The sequence below is a fragment of the Balaenoptera borealis genome, assembly GCF_965194805.1.
Source record: "Balaenoptera borealis genome assembly, chromosome: 9".
Taxonomy (NCBI): Eukaryota; Metazoa; Chordata; class Mammalia; order Artiodactyla; family Balaenopteridae; genus Balaenoptera; species Balaenoptera borealis.
In genome coordinates, this window is record NC_138873.1 from 799,186 (window position 1) to 814,725 (window position 15,540).

At 44.3% G+C, this 15,540-nt stretch overlaps 1 long non-coding RNA gene across 1 annotated transcript in view; it reads left to right on the forward strand.

Moving 5' to 3' along the window:
* LOC309635053 overlaps positions 1 to 15,540 on the forward strand; it is a 176,383-nt gene that overhangs the window by 97,900 nt on the left and 62,943 nt on the right. The gene's annotated exons all lie outside the window — the stretch shown is intronic.

Sequence of the window (15,540 nt, forward strand, 5' to 3'; positions counted from 1 at the left end):
GCAGAGGGCCCGCAGCGGCCGCCCGGCTGCTTCCTCCACGTTGTGCTGCCTCGGGTTGAGCGCCCGCTCTTCCCACCCAGGATTCTCCGGCCCTGGGTTCGTGGCTGTCTGAAGTCCGCCTCCGGTTGACGAGGGTTGGGAGTGAGAGTGACGAGGCGTGGATTCTGTGGACGGAGCCCCTCGGTGGCCCAGAGGGACCCAGAGGCACGGCTCCGGGGTTTGGGCCGAGTGTCCCGGCAGCGTCCGCGTCGGCCGGTCTGTGCGAGTCCCGGGACTGAGGCTGGCGTGGCCCGTGCCTGGCGGCCAGCCCTCCGTGTGCCTTCCCGCTTCCTCCTGTTGTTTGGTGACACTTGGACCTTCATCTGGTAACGAAAAACCATGAGGCTTGGCGTCTCACCCGGGTGGTCCGTGATGCAGAAGTGAACCAGTAGATCCCACACTGGGAAGCTCAGTACGGCAGAGGGTGTCAGGCGCTTTGGGACGGGCAGTCGGCGTGGCCAGGGGCGCGTGGGCTCCGCCGCCGCAGCTGTTTGCGCAGCCCCCTCGGGTCGTGCGTTCCCGAGGGACCTTGTGCTCCAAGCTGACTGGCGTTCCAGCTCTGTTGCTTCCAGGGGCATCTCACGTGTAATTCAGTTGGTACACTCAGGGCCACGCCAGCTTCCTTAATTTTCCTTTTGATAACTCAGGCCTCAGTTTTATAGCTCAAATGAACATAATTAATAAGACAGATCTTAATTAGCACTTAATTAGTTAACAAAGGGCTGGTCAAAGTCTGAAGCTGGAATTTGCTCAAAAATATAATGATTATACAGTGTGGTCATGCAATAAAAGTAAGTTGTTTTAGCCCAAACTGACTATAGCTATTGTGGCTTTTTAAAGGAGAGGAAAGAGTTTTTCGACCCCCTTGGAGGAATCGGTGGTGAAGGAGAAGCCTGGCATCCTTATTCCTCTAACATGGGGTTGCCCAAAAAAGTTCGTCTGGGTTTTTCTGTAAGATGGTACGGAAGAACCTGAACGCCCTTTTTAGCCAAGGCAACAGGTCCATCCGCTAGTGAGTGCGGTTGGCCCGGGGGTGCACAAGCATGCATGCCTCTGGTTTACGAGAGGAGCCCATCAGCCTTTCCTTAGGAGACACAGCTTCCAGCACGACTGGCGGGTCCCCAGAGGGAGCAGGGGGACCAGGCTCTTTGGGGCAGGGAGGCCGAGGTGTGTGGGGTGGACAGCATTCCACGGCCCAGACTCTCAGAAGTCGGTCCCCACACCCAGATGTCCCTTGTGAGTGACCTGTGCGCGTGAACCTCAGAGAAGAGAGACACGGCCCTGCCTGCGTTGATGAGGTCATCTTCCTGCAGGTGAAGGTGGCACAGAGAGAACCCCTCAGAGCTTGGCCTGTCACCCCGCAGTGCGCATGGGTGGTGGCAGGGAGACACACAGGAGGCCACCCGGGGGCCAGTGCACCACCAGGGCGCCAGGTGAAGACATGACTCAGGACAGTGTAACGTGTAGGGCAGGGTCAAGTAACACGGACACAAAGCCTGGAGAAGCTCCCGTCCTCCTGCTCCGCTTCCAGAGCAGGATGCTGGGTGCCAGCATCTCCTCGTTCTGGTGGAAATGGCAGCGCGAGAACAGAAAATGAGGCGGGAGCGCATCTCAGCACATTCACACGGCACACCCAGCGCACGTGCAGCCGCGGAGTGGCTCGAGAAGGAGGATTCAAGACAAGTCGTACTCGGTGTGTGCAGGTCAGAGCAAGCCTGTCCTTCCTCTTTCTTTTGTCCCAACTCGACTCGAGTCCGCACTCAGCCCCTTGGAAGATTGTCCCCTTACCCCATGGATTGCTTTCTACAATTTACACCCTCAGCAAGTGTTTTTTTGAATGATGGGCATTCAGTTGGATTCAGCATTAGTAAATGCTCTGTGTCAAGCGTTGCTGTGTGATGATGTCACCCTGTAGCTTTTTGACCCAAATCTCCTTCCTGGGAGTCACCCCTCACATACTGATGTGTTGTCACTGGTTTTCCTGCTTCATCTGCCCTTGGGTCATTGGTGGGTTGGCAAACACTGGCCCTTTCAGTGTCTCCCTGCTCTCAGCCCCTCCAGCCGCTCAGCATCGACAATACCGCTTTCATCCCAGAAGGTCATCTCTGTGCCAAACACGCAGGAGGCCCGGACGTGGCATCGTTCTCTACCTGTCAGAGGACGTCCACGTACCCAGAGAAATACTCCTTTTCTTCTGACAGAGAAGCGGGCAGGGTGAACCCTCCAACTTGGCGTGATCCAGCTGTAAGGGGTCATGGGAACGGGCAAGGAACGTGTGTATCTCACAACCTGCTTTTTGCCACTCACAAGCTTTGAGACGTTCCATGAGGTAATACCCCTGCCTTTAACTGCAGCTGTGCACATTCCTGTGCCGTGGGAACAGAGTCAAGACGTTTTGAGACACTGAAAGGCATTCTCTGTCTCTCGAGGTGGAAGGCAAGTAGGGAAGTACATGGAGACTTCTGGTGTCCTAGGAAATGGAGCTGGGAGCCTTTCAGACTTGTTTAGCAGAACAGAGTGGATTTTGAGGTCAAGAAAATGATCTTGTATTTTGCCAGAAAAATCTCAATTACATGTGAGGAACCACCTTTTTCTTGCTCTAATGGAATTTTTTCAAGATGAAGTTAGTGATGAAACTGGCTAATTTGCATATTTGCAGGGAATAAAAATTGAGTCAAGAATTTTTCATTGGGTGGTTCACTTTAGCAACTTTAAAAAAAACTTCACTTAAAAGGAATCCAATGCTTCTTTCTTGTGATTATAGAAAGCTTTATTATTAAAAAGTTCTACCACTCTCTATCACATCTGGTTTTTTTGCATGAATTGACTTTTTTTTTAACATCTATATTGGTCTATATTGGTCAGTCTATTTATCTCTCGTAAAGATAAAATACAGTGTGTGTGTGTGAAAAAAAATAAATAAAATAAAATGTTCAAAAAAACAAAAAAAGAATATGGACATTCTCCTACATAATGCCCAAACTAGTATCCCTCCCAAGCAGTTTAACAATGATAGAGTAATTTAGTCAACATAGAGTTCCTATTCAAATTTCCCAAAACTTCCCCAAATACTCTTTTACCGATTTTTGTTTCTGGCTCAGGATCCAATCAAGGATCATTTACTACATTTGATTGTCATGAGTCTTTAACTTCTTTTAATCTAGAAAATTCCCACCAACACTTTTTGTCTTTTATGACAGTGATATTTTGAAGAGACCAGGTCAATTGTCTTGTAGAATGCCCCACATTTTGATTTATCCAAATGTTTCCTAATGATTACATGCATGTTAAATATTGTTTTATAAGAATTCTATAAATGTGCACTTCTTAGAGTGTTTCCGAAAACACGTAATGTCAGTTTGTCCCATGATGGGTATCCTAATTTGAAGACTGAATTAAGATGGTGTTTTCTAGCTCTCTTTGTTGTAGAGGTATTTTTATCCATTGTAAGTAATAGCAACTGTGGCTTCATACTGTGAGACCATATTAATGTCCTGTCCTCCTAAAACATTTCACCTAATGGTTTTAGCATCTGTGGATGATTCTCACCTAATCAATAGTTGTATTAGTGGTTGCAAAGGTCATTGGTAGATTTCTAATTGTATCATTACATACAAATGTATTAGCTAGTGTTTTTCTTCAAGAAACAGATTTCCCTTATGTCCTTTTTGTTTTTGAGTATTACTGTGGACTCAGTGATTTTTTTTTATTCAATATAATATAAACCATTATCATTAATATGTATTTTGTTTTTTTTTAGTATCCAGTTTCCTTTTATCCTTTTTTTTTTTAAACATCTTTATTGGAGTATAATTGCTTTACAATGGTGTGTTAGTTTCTGCTTTATAACAAAGTGAATCAGTTATACATATACATATGTGCCCATATCTCTTCCCTCTTGCATCTCCCTCCCTCCCACCCTCCCTATCCCACCCCTCTAGGTGGTCACAAAGCACAGAGCTGATCTCCCTGTGCTATGCGGCTGCTTCCCACTAGCTATCTATTTTACGTTTGGTAGTGTATATATGTCCATGCTACTCTCTCACTTTGTCACATCTTACCCTTCCCTCTCCCCATATCCTCAAGTCCATTCTCTAGTAGGTCTGTGTCTTTATTCCCATCTTGCCACTAGGTTCTTCGTGACCTTTTTTCTTTTTTTTCCCTTAGATTCCATATATATGTGTTAGCATACTGTATTTGTTTTTCTCTTTCTGACTTACTTCACTCTGTATGACAGACTCTAACTCCATCCACCTCACTACAAATAACTCCATTTCATTTCTTTTTATGGCTGAGTAATATCCATTGTATATATGTGCCACATCTTCTTTATCCATTCATCCGACGATGGACATTTAGGTTGCTTCCATGTCCTGGCTATTGTAAATAGAGCTGCAGTGAACATTTTGGTACATGACACTTTTTGAATTATGGTTTTCTCAGGGTATATGCCCAGTAGTGGGACTGCTGGGTCGTATGGTAGTTCTGTTTTGAGTTTTTTAAGGAACCTCCATACTGTTCTCCATAGTGGCTGTATCAATTTACATTCCCACCAACAGTGCAAGAGGGTTCCCTTTTCTCCACACCCTCTCCAGCATTTATTGTTTCTAGATTTTTTGATGATGGCCATTCTGACCGGTGTGAAATGATAACTCGTTGTAGTTTTGATTTGCATTTCTCTAATGATTAATGATGTTGAGCATTCTTTCATGTGTCTGTTGGCAATCTGTATATCTTCTTTGGAGAAATGTCTGTTTAGGTCTTCTGCCCATTTTTGGATTGGGTTGTTTGTTTTTTTGTTATTGAGCTGCATGAGCTGCTTGTAAATTTTGGAGATTAATCCTTTGTCAGTTGCTTCATTTGCAAATATTTTCTCCCATTCTGAGGGTTGTCTTTTTGTCTTGTTTATGGTTTCCTTTTAAGTTTCATTAGGTCCCATTTGTTTATTTTTGTTTTTATTTCCATTTCTCTAGGAGGTGGGTCAAAAAGGATCTTGCTGTGATTTATGTCATAGAGTGTTCTGCCTATGTTTTCCTCTAAGAGTTTGATAGTGTCTGGCCTTACACTTAGGTCTTTAATCCATTTTGAGTTTATTTTTGTGTATGGTGTTAGGGAGTGTTCTAATTTCATACTTTTACATGTACCTGTCCAGTTTTCCCAGCACCACTTATTGAAGAGGCTGTCTTTTCTCCACTGTATATGCTTGCCTCCTTTATCAAAAATAAGGTGACCATATGTGCGTGGGTTTTTCTCTGGGCTTTCTATCCTGTTCCATTGATCTATGTTTCTGTTTTTGTGCCAGTACCGTACTGTCTTGGTTACTGTAGCTTTGTAATATAGTCTGAAGTCAGGGAGCCTGATTCTTCCAGCTCCATTTTTCGTTCTCAAGATTGCTTTGGCTATTCGGGGTCTTTTGTGTTTCCATACAAATTGTGAAAGTTTTTGTTCTAGTTCTGTGAAAAATGCCTGTGGTAGTTTGATAGGGATTGCACTGAATCTGTAGATTGCTTTGGGTAGTAGAGTCATTTTCACAATGTTGATTCTTCCAATCCAAGAACATGGTATATCTCTCCATCTATTTGTATCATCTTTAATTTCTTTCATCAGTGTCTTATAATTTTCTGCATACAGGTCTTTTGTCTCCTTAGGTAGGTTTATTCCTAGATATTTTATTCTTTTTGTTGCAGTGGTAAATGGGAGTGTTTTCTTAATTTCACTTTCAGATTTTTCATCATTTTTGTATAGGAATACAAGAGATTTCTGTGCATTAATTTTGTATCCTGCTACTTTACCAAATTCATTAATTAGCTCTAGTAGTTTTCTGGTAGCATCTTTAGGATTCTCTATGTATAGTATCATGTCATCTGCAAACAGTGACAGCTTTACTTCTTCTTTTCCGATTTGGATTCCTTTTATTTCTTTTTCTTCTCTGATTGCTGTGGCTAACACTTCCAAAACTATGTTGAATAATAGTGGTGAGAGTGGGCAACCTTGTCTTGCTCCTGATGTTAGTGGAACAGTGGTCAGTTTTTCACCATTGAGAACGATGTTGGCTGTGGGGTTGTCATATATGGCCTCTGTTATGTTGAGGAAAGTTCCCTCTATGCCTACTTTCTGGAGGGCTTTTATCATAAATGGGTGTTGAATTTTGTCGAAAGCTTTCTCTGCATCTGTTGAGATGATCATATGGTTTTTCTCCTTCAATTTGTTAATATGGTATATCACGTTGATTGATTTGCGTATATTGAAGAATCCTTGCATTCCTGGAATAAACCCCACTTGATCATGGTGTATGATCCTTTTAATGTGCTGTTGGATTTTGTTTGCTAGTATTTTGTTGAGGATTTTTGCATCTATGTTCATCAGTGTTATTGGCCTGTAGTTTTCTTTCTTTGTGACATCTTTGTCTGGTTTTGGTATCAGGGTGATGGTGGCCTTGTAGAATGAGTTGGGGAGTGTTCCTCCTTCTGCAATATTTTGGAAGAGTTTGAGAAGGATAGGTGTTAGCTCTTCTCTAAATATTTGATAGAATTCGCCTGTGAAGCCATCTGGTCCTGGGCTTTCGTTTGTTGGAAGATTTTTAATCACAGTTTCAATTTCAGTGCTTGTGATTGGTCTGTTCATATTTTCTATTTCTTCCTGGTTCAGTCTTGGCAGGCTGTGCATTTCTAAGAATTTGTCCATTTCTTCCAGGTTGTCCTTTTTATTGGCATAGAGTTGCTTGTAGTAATCTCTCATGATCGTTTGTATTTCTGCAGTGTCAGTTGTTACCTCTCCTTTTTCATTTCTAATTCTATTGATTTGAGACTTTTACCTTTTTTTCTTGATGAGTCTGGCTAATGGTTTATCAATTTTGTTTATCTTCTCAAAGAACCAGCTTTTAGTTTTATTGATCTTTGCTATTGTTTTCTTCATTTCTTTTTCATTTATTTCTGATCTGATCTTTATGATTTCTTTCCTTCTGCTAACTTTGGGGTTTTTTTGTTCCTCTTTCTCTAATTGCTTTAGGTGCAAGGTTAGGTTGTTTTTTCTAGATGTTTCCTGTCTCTTGAGGTAGGCTTGTATTGCTATAAACTTCCCTCTTAGAACTGCTTTTGCTGCATCCCATAGGTTTTGGGTCGTCGTGTCTCCATTGTCATTTGTTTCTAGGTATTTTTTGATTTCCCCTTTGATTTCTTCAGTGATCACTTCGTTATTAAGTAGTGTATTGTGTAGCCTCCATGCGTTTGTATTTTTTACAGATCTTTTCCTGTAATTGATATCTAGTCTCATAGCGTTGTGGTCGGAAAAGATACTTGATACGATTTCAATTTTCTTAAATTTACCAAGGCTTGATTTGTGACCCAAGATATGATCTATCCTGGAGAATGTTCCATGAGCACTTGAGAAAAATGTGTATTCTGTTGTTTTTAGGTGGAATGTCCTATAAATATCAATTAAGTCCATCTTGTTTAATGTATCATTTAAAGCTTGTGTTTCCTTATTTATTTTCATTTTGGATGATCTGTCCATTGGTGAAAGTGGGGTGTTAAAGTCCCCTACTATGATTGTGTTGCTGTCGATTTCCCCTTTTATGGCTGTTAATATTTGCCTTATGTATTGAGGTGCTCCTATGTTGGGTGCATAAATATTTACAATTGTTATATCTTCTTCTTGAATCGATCCCTTGATCATTATGTACTGTCCTTCTTTGTCTCTTGTAATAGTCTTTATTTTAAAGTCTATTTTGTCTGATATGAGAATTGCTACTCCAGCTTTCTTTTGACTTCCATTTGCATGGAATATCTTTTTCCATCCCCTCACTTTCAGTCTGTATGTGTCCCTAGGTCTGAAGTGGGTTTCTTGTAGACAGCATATATACGGGTCTTGTTTTTGTATCCATTCAGCCAGTCTGTGTCTTTTGGTGGGAGCATTTAATCCATTTACATTTAAGGTAGTTATCGATATGTATGTTCCTATTCCCATTTTCTTAAATGTTTTGGGTTTGTTATTGTAGGTGTTTTCCTTCTCTTGTGTTTCTCGCCTAGAGAAGTTCCTTTAGCATTTGTTGTAAAGCTGGTTTGGTGGTGCTGAACTCTCTCAGCTTTTGCTTGTCTGTAAAGGTTTTAATTTCTCCATCAAATCTGAATGAGATCCTTGCTAGGTAGAGTAATCTTGGTTGTAGGTTTTTCTCCTTCATCACTCTGAATATGTCCTGCCACTCCCTTCTGGCTTGTAGAGTTTCTGCTGAAAGACAAGCTGTTAACCTTATGGGGATTCCCTTGTGTGTTATTTGTTTTTTTTCCCTTGCTGCTTTTAATATGTTTTCTTTATATTTAATTTTTGATAGTTTGATTAATATGTGTCTTGGTGTGTTCCTCCTTGGATTTATCCTGTATGGGACTCTCTGTGCTTCCAGGACTTGATTAACTATTTCCTTTCCCATATTAGGGAAGTTTTCAACTATAATCTCTTCAAATATTTTCTCAGTCTCTTTCTTTTTCTCTTCTTCTTCTGGGATCCCTATAATTCGAATGTTGGTGTGTTTAATGTTGTCCCAGAGGTCTCTGAGACTGTCCTCAGTTCTTTTCATTCTTTTTTCTTTATCCTGCTCTGCAGTAGTTATTTCCACTATTTTATCTTCCAGGTCACTTATCCATTCTTCTACCTCAGTTATTCTGCTATTGATCCTATCTAGAGTATTTTTAATTTCATTTATTGTGTTTTTCATCATTGCTTGGTTCCTCTTTAGTTCTTCTAGGTCCTTGTTAAATGTTTCTTGCATTTTGTCTATTCTATTTCGAAGATTTTGGATCATCTTTACTATCATTATTCTGAATTCTTTTTCAGGTAGACTGCCTATTTCCTCTTCATTTGTTAGGTCTGATGTGTTTTTACCTTGCTCCTTCATCTGCTGTGTGTTTTTCTGTCTTCTCATTTTGCTTATCTTACTGTGTTTGGGGTTTCCTTTTTGGAGGCTGCAGGTTCGTAATTCCTGTTGTTTTTGGTATCTGTCCCCAGTGGCTAAGGTTGGTTCAGTGGGTTGTGTAGGCTTCCTGGTGGAGGGGACTAGTGCCTGTGTTCTGGTGGGTGAGGCTGGATCTTGTCTTTCTGGTGGGCAGGTCCACGTCTGGTGGTGTGTTTTGGGTTGTCTGTGGCCTTATTATGATTTTAAGCAGCCTCTCTGCTAATGGATGGGGCTGTGTTCCTGTCTTGCTAGTTGTTTGGCATAGGGTGTCCAGCACTATAACTTGCTGGTCATTGAGTGAAGCTGGGTCTTGGTGTTGAGATGGAGATATCTGGGAGATTTTTGTCGTTTGGTATTACGTGGAGCTGGGAGGTCTCTTGTGGACCAGCGTCCTGAAGTTGGCTCTCCCACCTCAGAGGCACGGCCCTGATGCCTGGCTGGAGCACCAAGAGCCTTTCATCCACACGGCTCAGAGTAAAAGGGAGAAAAAATAGAATGAAAGAAAGAAAGAGGATAAAATAAAATAAAGTAAGATAAAATAAAATAAAGTTACTAAAATAAAAAATAATTATTAAGAAAAAAAGAAAAAATTTTTCCAAGTAAAAAAAAAAAAAGACGGACAGAACCCTAAGACAACTGGTGAAAGCAAAGCTATACAGACAAAATCTCACACAGAAGCATACACATACACACTCACAAAAAGAGGAAAAGGGGAAAAAATAATATATCTTGCTCCCAAAGTCCACCTCCTCAATTTGGGATGATTCGTTGTCTATTCAGGTATTCCACAGATGCAGGTACATCAGGTTGTTTGTGGAGCTTTAATCCGCTGCTTCTGAGGCTGCTGGGAGAGATTTCCCTTTCTCTTCTTTGTTCACACAGCTCCCGGGGTTCAGCTTTGGGTTTGGACCCGCCTCTGCGTGTAGGTCGCCTGAGGGCATCTGTTCCTGCTCACACAGGACAGGGTTAAAGGAGCAGCTGCTTCGGGGGCTCTGGCTCACTCAGGCGGGGGGAGGGAGCGGTACGGAGGAGGCGGGGCGAGCCTGCGGCGTCAGAGGCGTCGTGACATTGCAGCAGCCCGAGGCGCGCCGTGCCTTCTCCCGGGGAAGTTGTCCCGGATCACGGGACCCTGGCGGTGGCGGGCTGCACCGGCTCCCGGGAGGGGCGGTGTGGAGAGTGACCTGGGCTCGCACACAGGCTTCTTGGTGGCGGCAGCAGCAGCCTTAGCGTCTCCTGCCCGCCTCTGGGGTCCACGCTGATGGCCGCGGCTCGCGCCCGTCTCTGGAGCTCGTTTAGGCGGCGCTCTGAATCCCCTCTCCTCGCGCACCAGGAAACAAAGAGGCAAGAAAGAGTCTCTTGCCTCTTCGGCAGCTGCAGACTTTTCCCTGGACTCCCTCCCGGCTAGCTGTGGCGCACGAGCCCCCTTCAGGCTGTGTTCACGCCGCCAACCCCAGTCCTCTCCCTGCGATCCGACCGAAGCCCGAGCCTCAGCTCCCAGCCCCGCCCGCCCCGGCGGGTGAGCAGACAAGCCTCTCAGGCTGGTGAGCGCTGCTCAGCGCCGATCCTCCGTGCGGGAGTCTCTCCGCTTTGCCCTCCGCACGCCTGTGGCTGCGCTCTCCTCCGTGGCTCCAAAGCTTCCCCCTCCGCCACCCGCAGTCTCCGCCCGCGAAGGGGCTCCTAGTGTGTGGACACCTTTCCTCCTTCACGGCTCCCTCCCACTGGTGCAGGCCCCGTCCCTATTCTTTTGTCTCTGTTGTTTCTTTTTTCTTGTGCCCTACCCAGGTACGTGGGGAGTTTCTTGCCTTTTGCGAGGTCTGACGTCTTCTGCCAGCGTTCGGTGGGTGTTCTATAGGAGCAGTTCCACGTGTAGATGTATTTCTGATGTAACTGTGGGGAGGAAGGTGACCTCCACGTCTTACTCTTCCGCCATCTTCTCCTTTCTTGTATTTTTGTTTTGATGTTCAGATCCCAAGTTGACCAGTAGGAGCCCTGTCAAGGCATCTCTTGTCCCTTTTGGTGTGACATAATGGAGTGTTTAAAATTTTAATGTAAAACTTTATTTGTTTTAAAACACTAAGATATACATTTTATTATACTAGTGACAAAAACTTGTCTGTTCCTTTGATATTTCCTCTAATAACTTAGAAATGATCATTTTAAGCCTATTTCTCCATTTTTTGCAATAGAATGAATAGAGTGAAAAAAATTGTTGAATCACTTCATGAGTGATGAACTACACCCAAGAAACTGAACATAAAACCCCTGTATCACAGCTGTTCTCAGCTGCTTTTGTGTCATCACTGATCGTTCTGAGGAAAAAAAAAAACCCTGCAACCTTTTAATGAGGGTTAATTATAGAGCAAAAATTTCACAGAGTTCTCAGGAAGCTTACTAGTGTTCTTGAGTAGTATTAGTGATGGGTAATGATGATTTATCACTGTGCCTAGTTGCTGATAAAGCAATTCTCAGTAAAGTCTTGACAATTTGTTAAAAAAAAAACTTTATTGGAGTATAATTGCTTTACAATGGTGTGTTAGTTTCTGCTTTATAACAAAGTGAATCAGCTATACATATACATATGTCCCCATATCTTTTCCCTCTTGAATCTCCCTCCCTCCCATCCTCCCTATCCCACCCCTCTAGGTGGACACAAAGCACCGAGCTGATCTCCCTGTGCTATGCGGCTGCTTCCCACTAGCTAGCTATTTTACATTTGGTAGTGTATATATGTCAATGCCACTTTCTCACTTCATCCCAGCTTATCCTTCCCGCTCCCCATGTCCTCAAGTCCATTCTCTACATCAGTGTCTTTATTCCTGTCCTGCCCCTAAGTTCTTAAGAACTTTTTTTTTTTTTAGATTCCATATATACATATATATGTGTTAGCATACGGTATTTGTTTTTCTCTTTCTGACTTACTTCAATCTCTATGACAGACTCTAGGTCCATCCAGCAGAACATCTAGTTTATCTCCTGTTGAGCTCAGAGGCCCTTTTGCTTTGCTTTGGGTGAAGCCTGTCTGTCTGTAGAAGCAGGTTCCCACGGTCGCATCCCTGTGCATCCCCTGACTTCCGTCAGTTCTGCTCTTCTCCCTTGTTGACCCTGAGTTATGTTTCCCACAATAACTTTCAGTTCCAGGTATTCACCCAATTTTCCTTTCCCAAGTTTCATAAGGGAGGCTCTCAGAGTTTATGAGAACTTTGAGCCCATCCATATCAAGTCAAATGCTGTCTCCCTCCCAAGCCCTGGGGTCTAGAACCTGTCACTCTCATTGTGCCTTGTTCTTGCCTCCCAGCTGAGTGTGTTCATGTCTGCTGACCTGCCTGGTTTCAGGGGGATCAAAGGCAACGACCTGTCTTCAGGTGTGATCTCTCTCCCTCTCAGTGCTTTGCGAGGGGGGAGGGGCAGGCACCATTCATTCATTGGCTCACCATCCGCAAGTATTTCCTGAGTGCCTCCTGTGTGCTCTGTTCTAAGTGCTGCGAGCACAACAGTGAACAGAACTCATGGAGAGAGAACATTAAACAAGACGAGTAAATGTGAAGTTAGGAGTCTTCGGAGAGAAGACAGGAGAAGGGGTCTACTCGGGGTTACTAGCAGGCTTCACAGACAGGGGCATCTGAAGAGCTGAGGGTGGGCCGTTGGGTGTCTGGGGGGAGAGCAGAGGAATTGGCTGCAGAGGTCCTGAGGCAGGACCTCGCTCAGTGTGGTCAGTGAGCAGCCGGAAGGCCCCAGGGCTGGAGCGGAGAGGGGGAGGGGTGGTGATGGCCTCAGAGAAGACCTGTCGGCAAGGGAGTGGCACAGACTTGTGATGAGGCCTCTGAGAGGACATTGGGTGACATGGGAGACCCTTGAGGGTTTAGAGCAGAGAAGTGATGCAATTTGACTTAGTTTTCCAAAACCTTACCCTGATGCTAAGGGCTTAGACAACCAGGAGGTCAGAGGGCACAGTCCCCTCACTTCTGCAACTTCAGGGGCCTGCAAACCTCCATCACGTTTGGCAGTGAGTCCCAGAAGGACTCACTGAGAATTGTATACTCACGGTTGTGGTTTAATTCAAGGAAAAGGCACAGACTAAAGTCAGTCAAAGGTAGATGTGTGTAGCACAGGGTCCGGGAGATGCACCACAAGTGGGGCCTCTGATGGCCCTCTCCCTGTGAGAGTCAGGACTCTGCCGGCATGTGTGTGATGGCCAGTCAACCAGAAGTCACCCGAGCCTCGGTGTGCGGAATTGTTACTGGGGCTCTATTACGTAGGCATGAGTAACTGTCCTCGTGGCTTATCTGTCCATAAGTTCCCTGCCCCTGAAGGCCCCAGGGCCCACACCCTACATCACATTGTTGCTGCCCGACCGGCCCAAGGCTCCAGACAAACACAGATCCCTCCCAGGAGCTGAGGACCAAGACCAGACCTCTTTGGGGACAAAGTTAGATTCTTTACTGTTCATCTGTCTACTGTGTTAATTAGTGACCACTGAGTCTTAGGGAGTGCTGTCAGCTTTGACCCAAATATATCTTCTCAACCAGAGCAAGAACTGTAAACAATTAATATTTCAACCTCTTGAAGAAAAATGGATTCTTATACATCAATAATATGACTGTGTACTCTGATTGGAGAAACACTAAGCAAAGCATTGAAGGTTTAGGCAGTTCCTAATGAGTTAATTTTAACTCAGGCTTTGACAGTATTATCATTTAGGAAAAATATTAATTCTCTTGATGCCCCATCACTTCTTTGGTTCCGGGGAAGATACAGAGGACCGTTTGTGTGATTGATCATTCAGTGAGTGGACACCCGCCTGCACTCACCACATTGTGTGTCTTCCAAACACTTGGGTTATAAATAACAGATATTTGCAAACTATTGGAGTTGCTGGGGCACCGAAGCCTCCAAAAGACCTTCAAACATTGCTGATGTCCAGGAGCTCACAGACCAGGGAGGACTTCTAAGAACAAAAGCTGGAAGAAGCGTTTTTCATTGTTGTTGAGCATCAGCTGTGAGTGATGGGTGTTTCTGGAGAAGTCTCCTGTCGCAGGACACAGAGGGTAATTGTGAGGGAGAGAAGCACAGGGGGGCCCTGTGTACTAGGGACAGTCATTGGAGGGACCCCCATGAAGAAGAGGTTAAGCATGCACATACTGAGAACTCAGAACTGGCCATAGGCCGTGGTGTACACTGAGTGGGGACCTCAGATGGTGAAAAGGGGACTCTTGCCTGGTAGAGTCCAGAGGCTAAGAGTTTGCTGGGTTCATCCTGAAATGAAACAAAAGTCATAGGTACTATAAAAGTTGTGGTGACTTCTGCTGAGGTAGTTCACGAATCGGTTTTCCTGAGAGGAACACGTGGATGATTTGGAACAGTGCGTTAAGAGCAATCTTCCTTTCCCTTAGAAGCTGAACAGTAAGAACTCCCCTCCTCTCTTCCTTTCCCCTCCCGTGGTTGCTCTTTCTTGCCCAATTTCCTAGTTTATTGTATTTCACACTGAATCTTCAAAAACTGTTGAACAATAAAACGACCAACCAAGCTGGCTGAAGTTGTCCTCTGTCCTCCTGCAGGTGGGACGGCTGACTCAGCCACTCCCAGGTGTCCTCGGACGAGCTGCTGTTGATGAAAGCAGAGTGCGATCCATGTGCAGTGCTGGAGAGGATGAAATATTTATGGTGGGGATTCCACACCAGATGCAAGAATTGGGAATGATCCCTCACTTTCCTGGGAAAGCAAGCCCACAATCTCTAAATCCCATAACCTGAGCACAAATGGCTCTTGGCTCACGGACCCCAGCCGGGCCTTCCCACCTCCCCTGTGTGGGGACGGATGGTCAGGAGGAGAGTCCGGCCGTGACTCACGTGTGACAGTAGCGCTCAGTCATGCCTCGGAAAGCTGCAGCCTTTGGGACCGCACTCAAATCCCCGTTAGGGATCTTTAGAGCAAAACCATATTGCTAGAAGGGATTCCTCTGTGGGCCATGAATTATGAGGCTTGTCATACGAAACAGTCCTCAGGGGCACCGACTTGGTTGGTTCTAATTTGTCCTGTACTTTTACAGCTGGTTTGTTTCCTGGACTTCCAAGATTTACAGATTGCAAGTATGCTTGTGAAGTGGTGGAATGTACTTGCACATTTGTTTCTAACTACTGATTGTCGGGGGTAGTAGAATTCAAATATTTGCATAAACTTTAGAAACCAAGGGTCAGTTCGGTGAACATTTCTAGGTGTTATTCCCATAAGACTTGAAAGTTGAGCACATCCATGGCTTTCTTCCCTGATTTCTTGTTATCACATTCCTATGTACGTCTGAGGATAAAATGGTTTCCAATAAGTGTTTCTTGGTACCTACTAATTATGTCTGATACTAGCAGTTCGGTTGATTTGTTCAGTTTTAAATTATTTTGTATTTTCTAAACAGCTAAACAGTTTTTTTTTCTCTTGTAAAGTATTTATAGGTACTTTTACATGTGATAATATGCCATATTTTCTTCCAACAGCCTGGACCCCAGGCCTGTTCTTTGCTAAAACAACACAAGGTTTAATCCTATTAATCCATGGCATCATGG